Source organism: Ictidomys tridecemlineatus, chromosome 5, assembly GCF_052094955.1.
Source record: "Ictidomys tridecemlineatus isolate mIctTri1 chromosome 5, mIctTri1.hap1, whole genome shotgun sequence".
NCBI lineage: Eukaryota > Metazoa > Chordata > Mammalia > Rodentia > Sciuridae > Ictidomys > Ictidomys tridecemlineatus.
The window spans coordinates 181,347,045-181,362,003 of record NC_135481.1 but is presented as its reverse complement, the minus strand read 5'-3'; the positions used below and the strand labels follow the sequence as shown (position 1 = coordinate 181,362,003).

At 51.6% G+C, this 14,959-nt stretch overlaps 1 long non-coding RNA gene across 6 annotated transcripts in view; it reads left to right on the top strand.

Moving 5' to 3' along the window:
- LOC110598612 (uncharacterized) overlaps nt 1-14,959 on the top strand; it is a 67,789-nt gene that overhangs the window by 36,061 nt on the left and 16,769 nt on the right. For 3 of the 6 annotated variants that reach the window (XR_005730028.2, XR_005730030.2, XR_013439691.1), the window contains one exon: nt 487-6,024. The exons of the other annotated variants lie outside the window; for them this stretch is intronic. This is a non-coding gene — a long non-coding RNA (uncharacterized LOC110598612). Of the gene's footprint in view, nt 1-486; nt 6,025-14,959 lie in introns of those variants that run through there. 6 annotated transcript variants of the gene reach the window in all.

The window sequence follows — 14,959 nt, the reverse complement described above, 5'->3', positions numbered from 1 at the left end:
AATCACATACCTGATAGCAACTGCTCACTCTGGGGGACTCCAAGCTGAAGTCCCTTTCCTGGAAAGAGCAGGAAGGAGACTACTGGAGAGGAAATGAGGAAACACCCCAACCAGCCAAGGCAGTGGGCACACAGGAGTCGGTAATATTCTATTCCTACACCTGATAGATCTGGCCCAGGAGGGCTGCTTTAGGGGCCACAGTTGGCTTCCTTCAACCACAGTTGTCCATTACACGATTGGTTGGGAGGTTCCAGCAACCTGGCCTCTTGGAGATTCCAGCTCTTAAAACAGTTGTCTTGACAGGTGGAGGAACTTAAAGAAGTTCTTGATGAGGAACACTTGTGCAAACCTATTTAATACCCCCCAAATTGGTTACATTAATACATCACTTATTTCTTTAAGTCAAATATGGTTAGTTTCAAATCCCATCCAGCTGGCTAAGGAAACAACTAGTCCTAATGAAGCCTCTTCATCCACCTCTACCAGGGCAGTTGATGGAAAACCACACCACGGGGCTTTACTCAGAGGAGGTCACACGAGGAGCTGATGAAATGTTCCTGTACAAACTCACATGATCCCTGAAGACAGGTAGTTCTGAGGCCCGAATGCCAATATGGGCACAGAGACTTGTCGAGGACCTTTGCTGGGTCTTCTTTGCCATGGCACCTTCTCTACCTTGTTTTGATGCCCACCCTCCTCACTCCGATCTTCCATCCATCAAATGTTTCTGGAGTGCTCCGGATGGGACAGACACTGGACCTACAGTGATGAACTGTAGCTGCATCGTGGGGGAGCTCCCAGGACAGGCAGAGGATGCTTCCAGAATAACCTCAGAGTGGCAATGCCTCCCTCTCCCCTCCCCTCCGATGGAGAAATGGAGGCATTAAAACTGGTTCCCAGCAGCCAGGCACAGTGGCACATGCCTGTAATCCCAGCGGCTCAGGAGACAGAGGCAGGAGGATCGTGAGTTCAAAGCCAGCCTCAGCAATTTAATGAGGTGCTAAGCAACTCGGTGAGGCCCTGTCTCTAATAAAATACAAAATAGGGCTGGGGACGTGGCTCAGTAGTTGAGTGCCCCTGAGCTCAATCCCCATATCTCCCCCCTCCCACACACACACAAAAAAACAGAAAATAAACAGTTCCCCTTTGCTGTTGCACCCTGTTGGGCTTGAGATGATGACCATGAGCTGGGCCTTGCAGAGCCTTGTGCATGAAAGTGAATGCTACGCTCTCCAAGGTACCACTCCCCAGAGGTTGGGCAAATGACCACCGGATGGGGATCACAGCAGAGTTGCCCTCACCATTGCTCTAAGGGAGGCCCAGACCCTTTCTATATGGACAGGCCTCTAGGTGGTCTTCTTAGTATCCTAGAGTCCTAGAAGTGGGATTCTATGCTGATCATCCCACATACCCCAACGAGACTCTCTTAATAGCTTCTCGGAGAACAATCAGTTAAAAAGGAAGGGACTGTTGAAAGATGTCTTCCTTTATCAGCCTGATTCTCCAACACAAACTGATCAACTTCAGCAGACTTAATTCAAATGAAATGCACGTTCTCAGTGCTATAAAGATGACTTTATCACAATCGAGAAGAGAATGATTAAAAGAGATGAATATGTGGGTGATTGAATACAGGATGTTCAGTGACAGGGATGGAGGGTGCCGATTGATATCTCCATTCAACCTCGGCTGGGTTGATGATGCTCCCAGGGGCTGTCCCCTCACCAGGCAGAGGCAGGATGCCCTTGGGTAAACACTGCTCTAATGACACCTAATAGCCACCACCTGACACAGAGAGTAGTCAGCCTGGGGTGCCCTGGTCATTCCTGGACTCCTGCTGTGGTCAGCTCAAAGGAAATACAGAAGTGGGACCTGGAGCCAGCCTGCTGGGGTTTGCATAGCTGCTACCCCATGGAATGGCTGTGTTGTTGTAGGTCAGCTGGTTAACCTCCCTGTGCCTCACCTTCTCCATTTGGAAAATGGGGCTAGTGATAATGGCGGGAGCCTCCCAGACTTTCCTGCAAAGATTAAATTTTGGAACGTACACGAAGTAGAGTGATGATCCCATTGCAAAGGCCAGTATAGGTTGACCTGGTGCCAGCCTCTCTTTTCTCTTTGAAGTTTGCTGCCTTTTGGGGCCTGGCCAGGACAATGTGGGGCCTCTGACCCTTGTGGAAGAATCCTTTAGCTAGCAGGAGCATTGCAGCGAGTGTGAGCATGGCTGTGACCTTCTCCATCAAGCTGCAGTATTCATGTACTGTGCTGTGACTTGGCAGCAGGGCGGCCTTGAAGCCAACTTCTTGGGTTCAGACACTGGCTCTGCCACTTAGTGGCTGTGTAGATTTGGATATATTATTCTACCTCTCTGGACCTCAGTTTCCTTATCTACGTCATGGGGCCACCAACAGTCCTTCCCTTATAGGGCTGACGTGAGGACTAAATGAGATAACCCTAGGGAGAAGGAGGCACTCAATAAACGCTGGCTACAACTAATCTGTTGTCTTGATGGCATCTCTTCTCATGCCCTGACTGTGTATATCATCTGTTAGGTTTTAAAGAACCATTTATTCATGCACTTATTGAATACATTGCTATTGAGTGCTGAGCCCAGGATGCTTGATACACCAGCAAGGCCTAGAGCCTGAACTGCCTCCTTCATTTATTCACCTGATGGACAGGAGGCAATGCTGCTCCAGTTTCCAGATACTGCAAATAGAACAAAGCTCCTGTCCTCAAAGAGACAGACAAGAAACCAACAGATGAGTCCAAATACAGCTTTGGTGGTCAGTGCAGTGAAGAAATGGTGGGCAGGGTAAGGAATGGAGGGCAATCTCACAAAAGCGGTCAAGGCCTCCGAGAAGACCGGGACAGAGGCCCTGAGGAAAGGGGGGATGGGCATGGAAGAAGCTGCCCCAGCAGGAACCCAGCGACTCAGGAGTGGCCACCATTCACAAGGTCGTGAAGTCACAATCCTGAGCTTGTCCTCATTTCCTGCCTCACCCCTAAACAGCCAGCTCCCAGTTCTGTGGTCTTCCTGAACAGTTCTGGTCATCTCCTCTCTGTCCTGCAGACCCACCCCACCTAGGTCATCACCCTCTCCCACCTGGACCACAGAAGTCGCCTTCTCTCTGGTCCCTGGTCTCCCGTTTCACTCTCACCCATCCCAAAGGCAGAGGGATCTTTCTAGAACACAAATGTGACCAAAAGCCCCTGCCCATCCCCACCCCTGGTCTCCCTGTGGACCCAGGTTGACACCAGGTAAGGTGCCAAATGCTTTGCCCAGAGCTCCCCAACCCCAGCCCTCCCCGAATCCACCCTGGGCTGTGAGATTCTCCTCCTCCTCCTCCGGGAGGCTTTCTTGGATCCTACAGGCTGGTTTTCGGGGTGCCCTGAGAATCCTCCTCAGATTTTTAACTAGACGCCCGCACCGCACCGAGCGAAGGAACCAATGAAGTGGCGAGCTCTGGGCTGGGAGTCGCACTGGGCACAGTGCAACGGTATCCGCTGTTTTCTCCCTCCTCACCCGGGGCAGGGAAAGGGACTGGGGCAGAGATCAGCGACAGCGCAGGAGCCACTGAGAACAAAAGCGCTGTAATGGGCCGCAGCTGGAGCGCGGCGCTGGAGGACGGTCCCCAGGATCTCGCGCGCACTGCGCCTGCGCGGCGGGCTGGCGGCTGCTGCAGACCCAGTGGGACGTGGGTCCCTGCGGGAAGGAGGGCGCGGGCTGGACCCCGACCCTGCGGGCGGGCGCTGGCCGGGCCGTGGATCTTTGTGGGAGCCTTCGGGTGCGATGCCCGGAAAAGGCGCCCGAAGCCCGCGTCCATCGAGACCATCTGCGCGGGGTTCACTCGCAGTAATCGGGACGACGAGGAAGAAGCCCGCTTTGCATTTGCCCGCCCGCGCGGAGCGGAGCAGAAAATTGTTGATTGCCGAGAAAAGAAAAAAAGCACAGCCATTAAACAATGGCGGGACCTGCAGGACGCTGATCGCGCCCTTGGCGCCCCTCCCTGCCCCCACACACACACTTGGAGGAGGGCGGAGCGGAGAGCGAGATCGCTAAGGGTCCCGCACCTGCACAAGGAGTAGGTCTCTGCCCGGAGGCTGGGGAATCACCCCAGTGTTGGACCCTGGAGCTCTAGAATGTGATGTCCCTTTTGGTCCCCAAGGGCTGTAATACCTTTGCAGATTGAGCGCAACCTGGAATATTTCTGGACATAGACAGTGTCCCATGATACTGGGTTGGGCCATTCTATCAGGTTCGTCGAAATTCCCGACTCCTCACCGCGGTTTATAAGACCCTATGTGGCCAGGCACGGTGGCTCACGCTGGTGATACCAGCGGCTCAGGAGGCTGAGGCAGGAGGATTGTTGAGTTCAAAGCCAGCCTCAGCAAAAGGAAGGCGCTAAGCAAATCAGTGAGCCTGTCTCTAAATAAAATACACAATAGGGCTGGGGATGTGGCTCAGTGGCTGAGTGCCCCTGAGTTCGATCCCCAGTACGGGGTGCGGGGTGAGGGGAACAACTATGTGACCGGTCTCAGCCCAGGACCCCAGCAGCGTCCCTACCAGGGCAACTCTTAATCAGAGGCCCTCCCGGACCAGCGATCATAGTGCAATTCCCCCCAGCTCCCGCATTCTTGGGATATCACCCAATTCCTTCCCCTCTCTTCCAAGGCATGCAATGCATCCTTCACTACAGTCTGTATGACCTTGGGAAAATTGCTTGATCTTCCTGAGCCTCAGTTTCCCCATAAATAAATGGGGCTAACCTACAACTCTCCCCTCCTGGACTTTGTCCGATTTGAGTGGAAACCAAGAACAAAAAGAGCACCTGTCCCTGCTCCACATGACAGTGACTGGCCTTAGGAAAATCTTGCTGATGCAGAAACTCCCTCCTTAAGCTGCGTTAGAGGTCACACAAGCAGGTCAACAAGGACACCTGCTAAGTAATAAACGCAAACACTGGCCTAGTGCTTACTACATCTCAGTGCTGTTCCAGGTGCTTCACATACCACCCTACAGAAGCCCGGCACACACTGCACAACTACCCTTTAGGGATGACATTATCATCATCATTCTTATTCTGCAGAGTGGGAAACAAAGCACAGAGAGGTTAATTAACTGGCCTAAGGTCACATACAGGCATAGCAGGACTGGATTTGAACCTATGCAGATGGGCTTCATCATCAGTGCCCTTTAACCACTACTCTGCTGAGTCTCAAATGTCAGTGTTCATGGTTTTGTTTTGTTTTTATAAATATGTATTTTTATTTTGTGGCACAGTCTTGTTAAATTGCAGAGGTGAATTTGGGATTCTCTAGTTGCTGGGATTAGAGGCTGTGCCACCCGGCCTGGCTTAGTTCACACTTTTAAGGGACAAACTAGATGACCCCACAGTTGCAGCCCAGTTGAGTTAATCCCCTCTGTTAATTAGGGTCTGGTTGCCTTATAATAAAACATTTTTGATTTATGAGAAAGCTGACGGTCTCTAGGCAAGGTCTCATTTCCTGCCCGCTCTTGGGTGCAACTGTTGCTGGCCAGGAAAGGATAAGAGTAAGAATTGACAGGCTGGGAGTGAGAAGAGCCCTGAGCCCAGAGTCCAAAGGCCCCTGGAAGGCTCTCCCTGGCTATGCCACTGATTTGCATATCCTCACCACCACTCCCACTTCAGACAAAACAAGGCCTATCCTAATTGCTGTCATTACCGTGTGCCAGGAACGGAGCAGGGCATTTTTTGTGCACAAGAAGTCTTTGAAGCTTCCATCATCATCTTCACCTTGGAGATGGAGAAACTGAGGCTCAGAAATGTGAAGCTGCTTCTCCAGAGGGTGGGCAGGGGGGTCCCAGGCCTGGGAGGGAGGCCAACTGCAGCCCTCTAGGCAGGGAAAGGCTGTGGAGAGGCAGGGCCCACCTGGGCTCCTTCACAGCTATGAATAGTTAAAAGGCAATTACGATGCTAATTTGCAGCTCTAATGGCTACAGCAGTGGAGCAGGGAGAACTAAAAGGCACTGCCAGGCAGGGGCCGGCAGGGGCCTGCAGGGCCAGCCCCTCTCCTAGGCCATCGCTGAGTTGCAGCAGACACACTGGCTTCTTGTGCCCCAAATGAAGCATTCCCCGGTCTTACACAAGGCTCAGTTCTGCCAGGTCCTTCCTCAGTGAGAGGAAATACAACCAGGGACAGCGAAGTTGCTTCTGACACAAGAACAACCACAAAAGGTGCTTTTTCTGTTGGAGCTTGGCTGCCTGAGGCTTTCCAGCCATGTGGCTCTAGGCCATGTATTGTTTCCTGGGCCTCAGTCTCCTCTTCTGTAGAATGGGATAAAAATTAGAGTATCCATCTCCGAGAGCAGTCGCCAGGTTTAAGTGACACAGGGCTGGTGAAGCCCTTTGCACTCACACAGTGAGTGCTCTGTCCATCAGGGCGAGCTCCTGGAATGGTGGTGACATGGGGCAGGGTGCTGGGGATGCCACTCTAAGATTTACAAGGTCCCAGCCTTGTGAAGAGACACTTAAGCAGTTAGAGTTTGAGCAGCGCTGCTGGGGAAGGCTGAGGGGGTGTGGGTCCTGTGGTGGGGAATAGCTGGCTGGGAAGAGCGCGGCAGGGGAAAGTGGCCTGTCCACCAAGCTCAGGAGCCAGTATGAGTTCCCCAGAGGAAGGCCAGGATGCGGGGTGGGGGATGCTTCCGACCTAGGCACCTCCGTCAGTGCTGGGCCCACTCAGCATCACAGACCTGCAGCAAGTTGTCTGCCTCTCAAAATCGGGGCTCAGGGCTGAACCACAGGAGTGGGTGATGCGACACTGCAGAATGGGCACATGAATTGCCTATGACTGCCCAAGATTGTGTCCTGGTGACTGAGGCTGTGATCCATGGCAAACAAAGTCCTCAGTGCTACAACACTTGTGTAGCATGCACTAGACCCTGGGGTGCTCCCCAGTACTGGAAAAGAAAAGAAAACGTCATCAAGTGGGAAAGAGAAACGGGGACAAAAAAAGCCTCAGGTGAGGTAGAAAGGACCCAAGGAAGAGGGCATCCCCACCTCCTCCTCTAGCTCCTCTCAGGGGGTCTAATTGAAGGAGGAGGAACCCTAGACCTGAAACTGCCCGGAATGCTTCCAGGTCACACATGGGACCCTCTGTGGCTCCATCCTCTCCCTCCTCTAGCTCTGTGGCTCTCAAACCTGAATGTGCCTCAGAACTTTCTGAAGGACTTGTGAAAAATACAGATTCTGGTCTCAACCCCCAGAGTATCTACTTCAGTAGGTCTGGGATGGGGCCCGAGAATCTGCATTTCTAATAAATTGCCAGGTTGCAAATGAGGCAGGTCTATAACCACACTTTGAGAACTCAGTTCTAGCCGGTGTAGTTAGAGGTGCAAGCCTGTAATCCCAGCAACTCGGGAGGCTGAGATAGGAGGATCATGAGTTCAAGACCAGCCTTTGCAATTTAGCAGGGATCTAAGCAACTTAGTGAGACCCTGTCTCAAAATAAAAAATAAAAAGGACTGGTGGCCGGGCTTGGTGGTGCTTGCCTGTAATCCCAGCAGCTCCGGAGGCCGAGGTGGGAGGACAGAGAGTTCAAAGTCAGCCTCAGCAAAAGCAAGGCACAAAGCAACTCAGGGAGACCCTGTCTCTAAATAAAATACAAAACAGGATTGGGGTTGTGGCTCAGTGGTTGGATACCCCCTGCCACACACTTACACACAAAAAAGGACTGGGGAGTACCTTAGCGGTTAAGTGTCACTCAATTAAATTCCCAGTAGCCAAAAACAAACAAACAAACAAAAAAAAAACAGTTCTCCAGCCTCCTCTCCCCTTGCCCGCTCCCTCCCATGCATTCCCTGTACCACCCCTTCCCCTGCTCCATGCCCTTGCCCATGCTGGTCCCTCCATCAACAATTCCCCTCCCTATATTACCTGGAAATCCACTCTCATTCTTTGAAACTGAATTTTGATGCCACTTCTCCCAAGAAGGCTTCTCTGACCCTCTAGCCAGGGTCATGTCTGTCTCTAGAGCCTCAGAAAAGTTTGTTTGAACCTCCATTTCCTGTAGCCATGATTCTCAAACTTGAATGTGCTCAAGAATCACCTGCAGGTTTGGTTCCGGTGCAGGCAGGGATTGAGTAGGTCTGGGTGAACCTGAGGTTCTGCAGTTGCAGCCAGTTCCCATGTGATGCCAATTAAGGCTGCGGTCCTCAGCCCACGGTCCTCAGCCCGCACCTCCTTCAGCCCGGGCCTTGGAGCCTGCCTCAGGTGCTGTGCTGTGCTGTGTCCCCCGCTGCTGGCTGGGAAGCCAGTTGTGCCTCTCATCCCAGTGCTGTGTTCAGGAATATCATGTTGGTGGCCTGAAACAGGCCATGATGAGAGTGTTGACATCACAGACGTCAGCAAATGCTGCAAATCAAATCTCTTTTCTCTGGAAAGCAGAGAAATGTCTATCAACACAGGGCTGCCTCCTGGTGCCCCCCTCCCTTCCCATCCTCCATGCCCAGTCTGTTCGCTTTCCTGAAGAGCCAAGCATTCCTTTTCTGGATGAGAGTCTCCGGGGTTGGGTAGCTGATTTCTCAACTCCGCTGAGATGTCAGGCTCACCTGGGGAGCTGTCCAAACACTGATGTCCAGGCTGTATCCTAGGCCCCTGAAATTAGAACAGGAGGAACCTAAATATCAGTATTAAAACCAAAGAATCACGTGAAAGCAGGGCCCTGGGTCACCGTGAGACAATGGGATTCTGAACTGAATCGACTAGAAACAACCAAAACAAAACAAAAAACTAAACTAAAAACAGCCCCCCCCCAGGTTGTCCTGATGGGGGTCTCTTGGCTCCAGCCCTGAGAAGCCCTCCAGTAAAGCCTGCTCTCCAGGTCCCTCCCAGCCACGAGGCCAAGAGACTGGCTCAGGAGGCCCAGGTGCCACAAAGGTATCTTTCATCTCACCTCCCCCCCCCCCCACTCAGCAGAGGCCACTAACCAATCACAACCCTCTTCCGGGAGCCCAGATGCTTTCCCAGGCACCCAGGGGACCTCCCCTCCCCTCTGTCTCTGAGCACTTGGTTTCACTCTCCTGACTCTGCCATCTCCCAGGACCTCCAACTCCCCCAGCTACTGGACTTCAGCTCCCTTGAGTGGCATTTTGGAGCATAGTACAGGGCTGAGCATCTGTCAGGTATTTAGCCATGTCTGTGGGTACTTGAGAGGTACGGAAGGACAGTGCACCCTCCTGGTGTCTCAGTTACCTCGTGTTGAATGACAAGCTCCTCTAAAAAACTACTAGTTGAAAGAGAGAGATGTGTCACGCTCACCTGGCACACACGACACCCTGAATCCCAAGCACCTTTTTTTTTTTTTTTTTTTAAATTCTGAGACAGAATAAAATAAAAAGAGAGACAGTAGTTTTATTTGCTCATGGTTCTGTGGGTCAAGGATTTGGTCAGGGTTTGTCCAGGTGCTGCTTCTGCTTCACGTGACGTCACGTGGCTTCCGCAGGAGGCTGGGAAACCATGCAGACTTTCAGAGCAGCCTCCACATTCTGTGTGGCCTCCTCGTATCATGGCGCCTGGGTTCCAACGAGGGGCACCTCGAGAAGCAAAGGCAGAAGCTTCTGGTGTCTTAAGGCCTGGGTCTCAGACTGAGTTATGGTGCCACTTCTGTAATACTCTACTGGCCAAAGGGCTCACAGAGCCAGCCCCAAATTAAGAGAAACAGACTCCAGCTGTTCGTGGAAAGAATGGCAAAGTTTTGCAGCCATCTTCAACCCACCAAATCCGGGGAGTTTAGGACGCCAGCGCACAGTAGCAATAACTATTTCTTTTTTCCTTCTTTCTTTCCTTCTTCCTTCCTTCCTTTCCTTCCCTCATTCCCTCCCTCTCTTTCTCTCTCTCTTTCTTCCTTTCTTTTCCTTCTTTCCATCTCTCTCTCTCCTTCCTTCCTCCCATCTTTCTTCCTTCCTTAAGGTTGAACCCCGGGCTGGGGTTGTGGCTCAGTGCTAGAGCACTCGCCTAGTGTGTGTGAGACCCTGAGTTCGATCCTCAGCACCACATAAAAATAAATAAAATAAAGGTACTGTGTCCAACTACGACTAAAAAATAAATATTAAAAAAAAAGAGATTGAACCCAGGGTTCTATACCACTGAACTATATCCTCAGCCCATTTTATTTGTTATTCTGAGACAGGACCTTGCTAAGTGGCCCAGGCTGCGATCCTCCAGCCTCAGCCTCCCAGGTCCCTGGGATTACAGATGAGCACCGCGGTACCTGGCTCAATAACTATTTCTTAAAGGATGAATAAATCAGTTCCATCACCAGGACTGGCTGGGGTTTCTCCAGGTGTGTGCCCTGACAGCCTGTCAGGACTGTCCAGTGTCCCCTTGAACAAACTCCTAACCCAGCGCCATGCTGTAGCTGACGAGGGAGGCAGATTCCTGCCCTCAGCCTGGTCCACTGATGTGAGAGGGAGGGAGGACTCACAAGGGGGACCTCTCGGAGGGGTGTGGGTGGGGGATTCCTGCAAAAGAGACACACTTGGGGGCAGGGAGCCTGGGCTGCCCCAGGCCCATTTCCATCTCATTGATGTAGAATTGGAGAAAATGCTGATTTTTTTTTCCTTTTCTTTCTTTTTTTTTTGAGCACTGGAGACAGAGAGCAATCTGGGTTGCTATGCAACCAGTGCCTGTGCCCAGCTGATAACACCAGAGGAATTAACTGTCCTTGTCCTGCTCAGGCTCTGGAGGAGGGGCTGATGCCGCTTCCCGAGCCTCTAGCCTCAGCCCCTGCCTGAAGAACCTCTGGCCCCACTATGGAGTGCGGGGCCCGGAACCAGGTCCCAGCGCCCTTTCCTTGGGTCACACAGCGCAATCCAAGGGGGGCCTTGCCTCCAGCCAAGGAAGGAGCTTTGCTCCAGGCTGAGGAAGGGGCTGCCTGAGGATCTGTAAGACTCGGGGTGTCTTCATCCCCTTTGATCTGAAAATGAGCTGCGAATTGAAAACAGACCTGAGCTGGAGGGAGGCAGCAAGGGGGGGCGAGGCTGGTGAGGGGCTGGCCGGGGCTGCCAACAAGATGGGCAGAATGAGGCCAGGTCCTGGGGCAATGAGAAGCACCAGCGCAGCCCTCGCCAGGCCCCAGCCAGCACCGCCTCTGCCACAAGCCCCCCGGGGGCCAGGGAGAAGCAGGCCAGGGGAGGGCGAGATGTCCTGGTGGGCAAGGGAGCCGTGGGCAAGGCCTTGGCATCCTGGGAAGGCCAGCGACTATCAGATCCAGAGTCAGAGAGCAGAAAGCAACCCATATGGAGACTCAGGAGGAGAGGCCAGTCCCCAGAGGACACATTTAATCGGTAATGGTTTGGATGTGGAATGTCCCCCAAAAGCGCATGTGTTGAAGACTTGCTTCTCAGTGCAGCAATGTCCAGAGGAGGATATGATTGGATCACGAGGACTCCAGTCTCATGAGTGGATTAATCCATTTGATGGAGTAATAATTTGGGTGGTGGAAACTGCAGAGAGGTAAAGCAAGTTGGAGGAAGTAGGTCACCGGGGGTGTGCCTTCAGGGGCTATATCTTGTCCCTGGTGCATGCATGTCCCTTCTCTGTCTTTCTCCTTCCTGATTGCCAGAAACGAAGCTGCTTTCCTTTGCCACCCCCTTCCATCATGATGTTCCTGCCTCGGAGCCAGCCGACCACGGACTGACTGAGAACTCTGAAACCTTGAGCCTAAATAAATCTTTCCTCCTTTAAGTTGTTTTTCTCAGATATTTGTCACAGTAATGAAAAGCTCACTAACATATCCTTCCTTCCACCAGATGACCTTCTTGAGGTCAAGAAACGTTTAACCTATGGGGTTCAGAATCAGACCTGGGTTCAAATTCAGCCACTTAGAGCCATGTGACCTTGCGCCAGTCACTTGGCCTCTCTGAAGAAGAGTATCTACTCTACAGATTTGTCACAAGGTTGAAAGAGATGTATTTTAGGTTGAATGGCAGTCAACTGCCATTCCTATGGGTGAAAACTGGTTGAATCATTAGTTCTTTCATTTGGTTCACCCTAGAAAGCCAAGTCTGAGCACAGTGTCCAGCCCAGTAGATACACCCAGTAAGGAGAAGCAGCAGTTGGCACGTCCGCTGTGCTGGGTGGTGGTTCATGTCAGTGAATGGGTGCATGGAAGACACCGGGTGGCAAAGTTGCAGGTGGCTGTTCCTAGGGCTCAGAAGAAGCTGAGGTGCCAGGAGAGAGCTGCTCGTGACCCCAGAGACCAAGTTTGCAGCCCCTGCCTGTTTCCTCGGGGCCAGCAGCAGCATCCCCACCCCGTGTGCTCTCAGTGTTTATTTCCATTTCTTGTCCCACTTAGGGAGCAAAAGTCTTGTTTTCAGGTTACCATGGTTACCATTTACTTGTGCACTTAGGCTGTGCCCTGTTCCAATCTGAGCACTTTGCAAGCATTAACTCATTGACTCTTAACAGCAGCCTAACTTGAACCTCATTTTTTAACCATTTGAGGCAGAGTTTTTAATTTGTATTTTGTGGAGGTACAATTTACAAACAATAAAAGGCACCTGTTTTCAGCGTGCAGTTCCATGAGTCTGGACTGGTGTACACACCCGTGTAACAACTGCTACAATCAAGATAGGACATTTTTGCACAAGAAAGTTCCCTTGTACCCTTCTGCAGATGGTCCCATGGATCCTCCCCTGTCCACATAACCACAAGTGCACTGTCATGTAGATTGCTTTTGACTTCTCCAGCACTTCATAGGGATGGATTTATAAGTATCTGTTTTGTGTTTGGCTTCTCTTGGTCACCACAGGTTTGTTCCTTTGAATTGCTGAGTAGTTGTTATGGACTGAATTGTGTGGCCCCTGAAAAACTGTAGGTTGAAGCCCAAATCTGCAGGGTGAATATATTTAGAGAGGGCCTTCAAGGAGGTGATTAAGGTTAAATGAGGTCTCCTAGGCTACAGGATTGGTGTCCTTATAAGAGGAGACCCCAGGGATGCTTGGGCACAGAGGTAAAGACATGACAAGAGAAGCACTTGCCTAACATGCCCAAGGCCTTGGGTTCTGTCCACAACAGGAAGGAAGGAAGGAAGGAAGGAAGGAAGGAAGGAAGGAAGGAAGGAAGGCAGGCAGACACTGTGCGAAAGTGGACAACTACAAGCCAAGAGTGGCCTCAAGAAAAGCCAGCCCTGCTGGCACCATGATCTTGGATGTCCAGGCTCCAGGAACTGTGAGAAATGAATTTCTCTTTAAGCCTCCCAGGCCGTGGTGTTTCCTTCTGCCCGTCTCAGCTGAAGAATCAAGTACAAGCAAGCACCATGTGTAGGTTCATGAGAGGTTGCACATTAAATGCCCGACGACTTGGCTGAGGCTCTGCAGATCAGCTAGGAACTCACCTGGGTCTTCAGGCCTGCACCCCAAGCAGATGGAGCAGAAAAGTAGCACAGACTGGGCACTTGCTTAAAAGCCAGCAGAGAGCTGGGCTGGTGACCTGGGAATCCTGCCTCCACACCTAGAACCAGGGAGTCCTGCTTGGTAGGAGGAAGCAGGGGATGTTAATCATATTAGTCATGATGAGTTAGGAAGCTATTCGTCCTGGGCCCCAAAGTCTTAGATCTTTGATCAGGACCTACAAGCCCTGCAAGGTCCCTTGGGGATACTGCACAGAGGAAAAGCCAGGTCAAAGTCAAATTTTATAATTCTTGGAGGCCTTGGACTAAAACCCTCTGTGGACTCTTTAAACTCTAGTCTAAATCAGTCAAGGGGGTCTCAGGGTCCTGCAGGTATCATTTCTCCTAGAGATGGCGTACAGATGAATGGTAGCCTGGACCTCCCTTCAAGGTTAAGGTATGCAGCCAACTAAATAAACAATGTAAGGTCTAGCTTCATGATAAGGCCTTTACCCAATTAGAGATTATTCCCTTAGGCTAGAAATCCAGATCAATGGGGTGGAAGAATCTGAATGGTTTTGATCCTAATAGAAATAACGAGTGATGAAAACTGGCCAGCGATCTGGAAAAATACTAAAGAAATTCTTGGCAAAGTTGAGCCTCACTTGACCGGTCTTGCTGGGTGACCAACAGAAGAAGGTCTGGATGAGTGAAGTGACCTCAAAGAGCACAGCGAGGGTCTGTCTCAGTGAGGTGGGCCTGGTGGCCCAGCGGGGTCTTCCGTGCAGAGAAGATCCCGTCTGGAGTTTGGGAATCAATGTCCAACTGGAGGTTGGATGCAGAAAGCATAGAAAGGGGCAGATGAGGTGACCTAAGTGGCCATCCCTGTGAGGTGACTTCTCCAGGAGCCCTCCTAATCCTCCAGCATCAAACTTCACTTCCAAACATTGACATCCAGCCAGGGCTCCCTGCCCGAGGCATAGGGCACCGGTTTTTGCAAAAAGAAAACTCTTTACGGTTGTATTGAGCGGCATAGAGCTATAGGTGCAACTCTCTCCCCCAGGTCAGTTGACAGTGGAGGGATTTACAGAAAGAGAGGGAGAAGCAGCCAGCTGAGGGATTCCATGCCTCCTCACAGGTCACACACTGCCCTCACCTTCCTTACTGGGATGGAACCCAGGGATACTCTACCCCTGGGCTACCTCCCCCAGCCCTTTTTATGTATCTTTTTGACACAGGGTCTCACTGAGCTCCCCCAAGCTTCTCTTGAGCATTTGATTCTCCCATCTCAGTCTCCTGGGTAGCCAGATGCATGCTTCTTTTGGGGGGAGGAGGTGGAATTTGTGTCCTGTGCAGGGGATTTTGAACTTGTAACATCTTTGACCAGACCACCTGACTTCTGCTCATGCAGGTTCTTGAAAAGCCAGTTCCAAACTGTAACAATTATTAGCAGATGGTCCAGAGGCTTTTCTGAAAGGCAACTCAAGAAATTTGTGTCCAAGTGTGTCCAGGCCTTCGCCAATTTCAACATCTCCTTGTGCACCAGGTGGAGCCCTGGTAGAGGGTACAGGGGACAACCGGCTCTGATCTG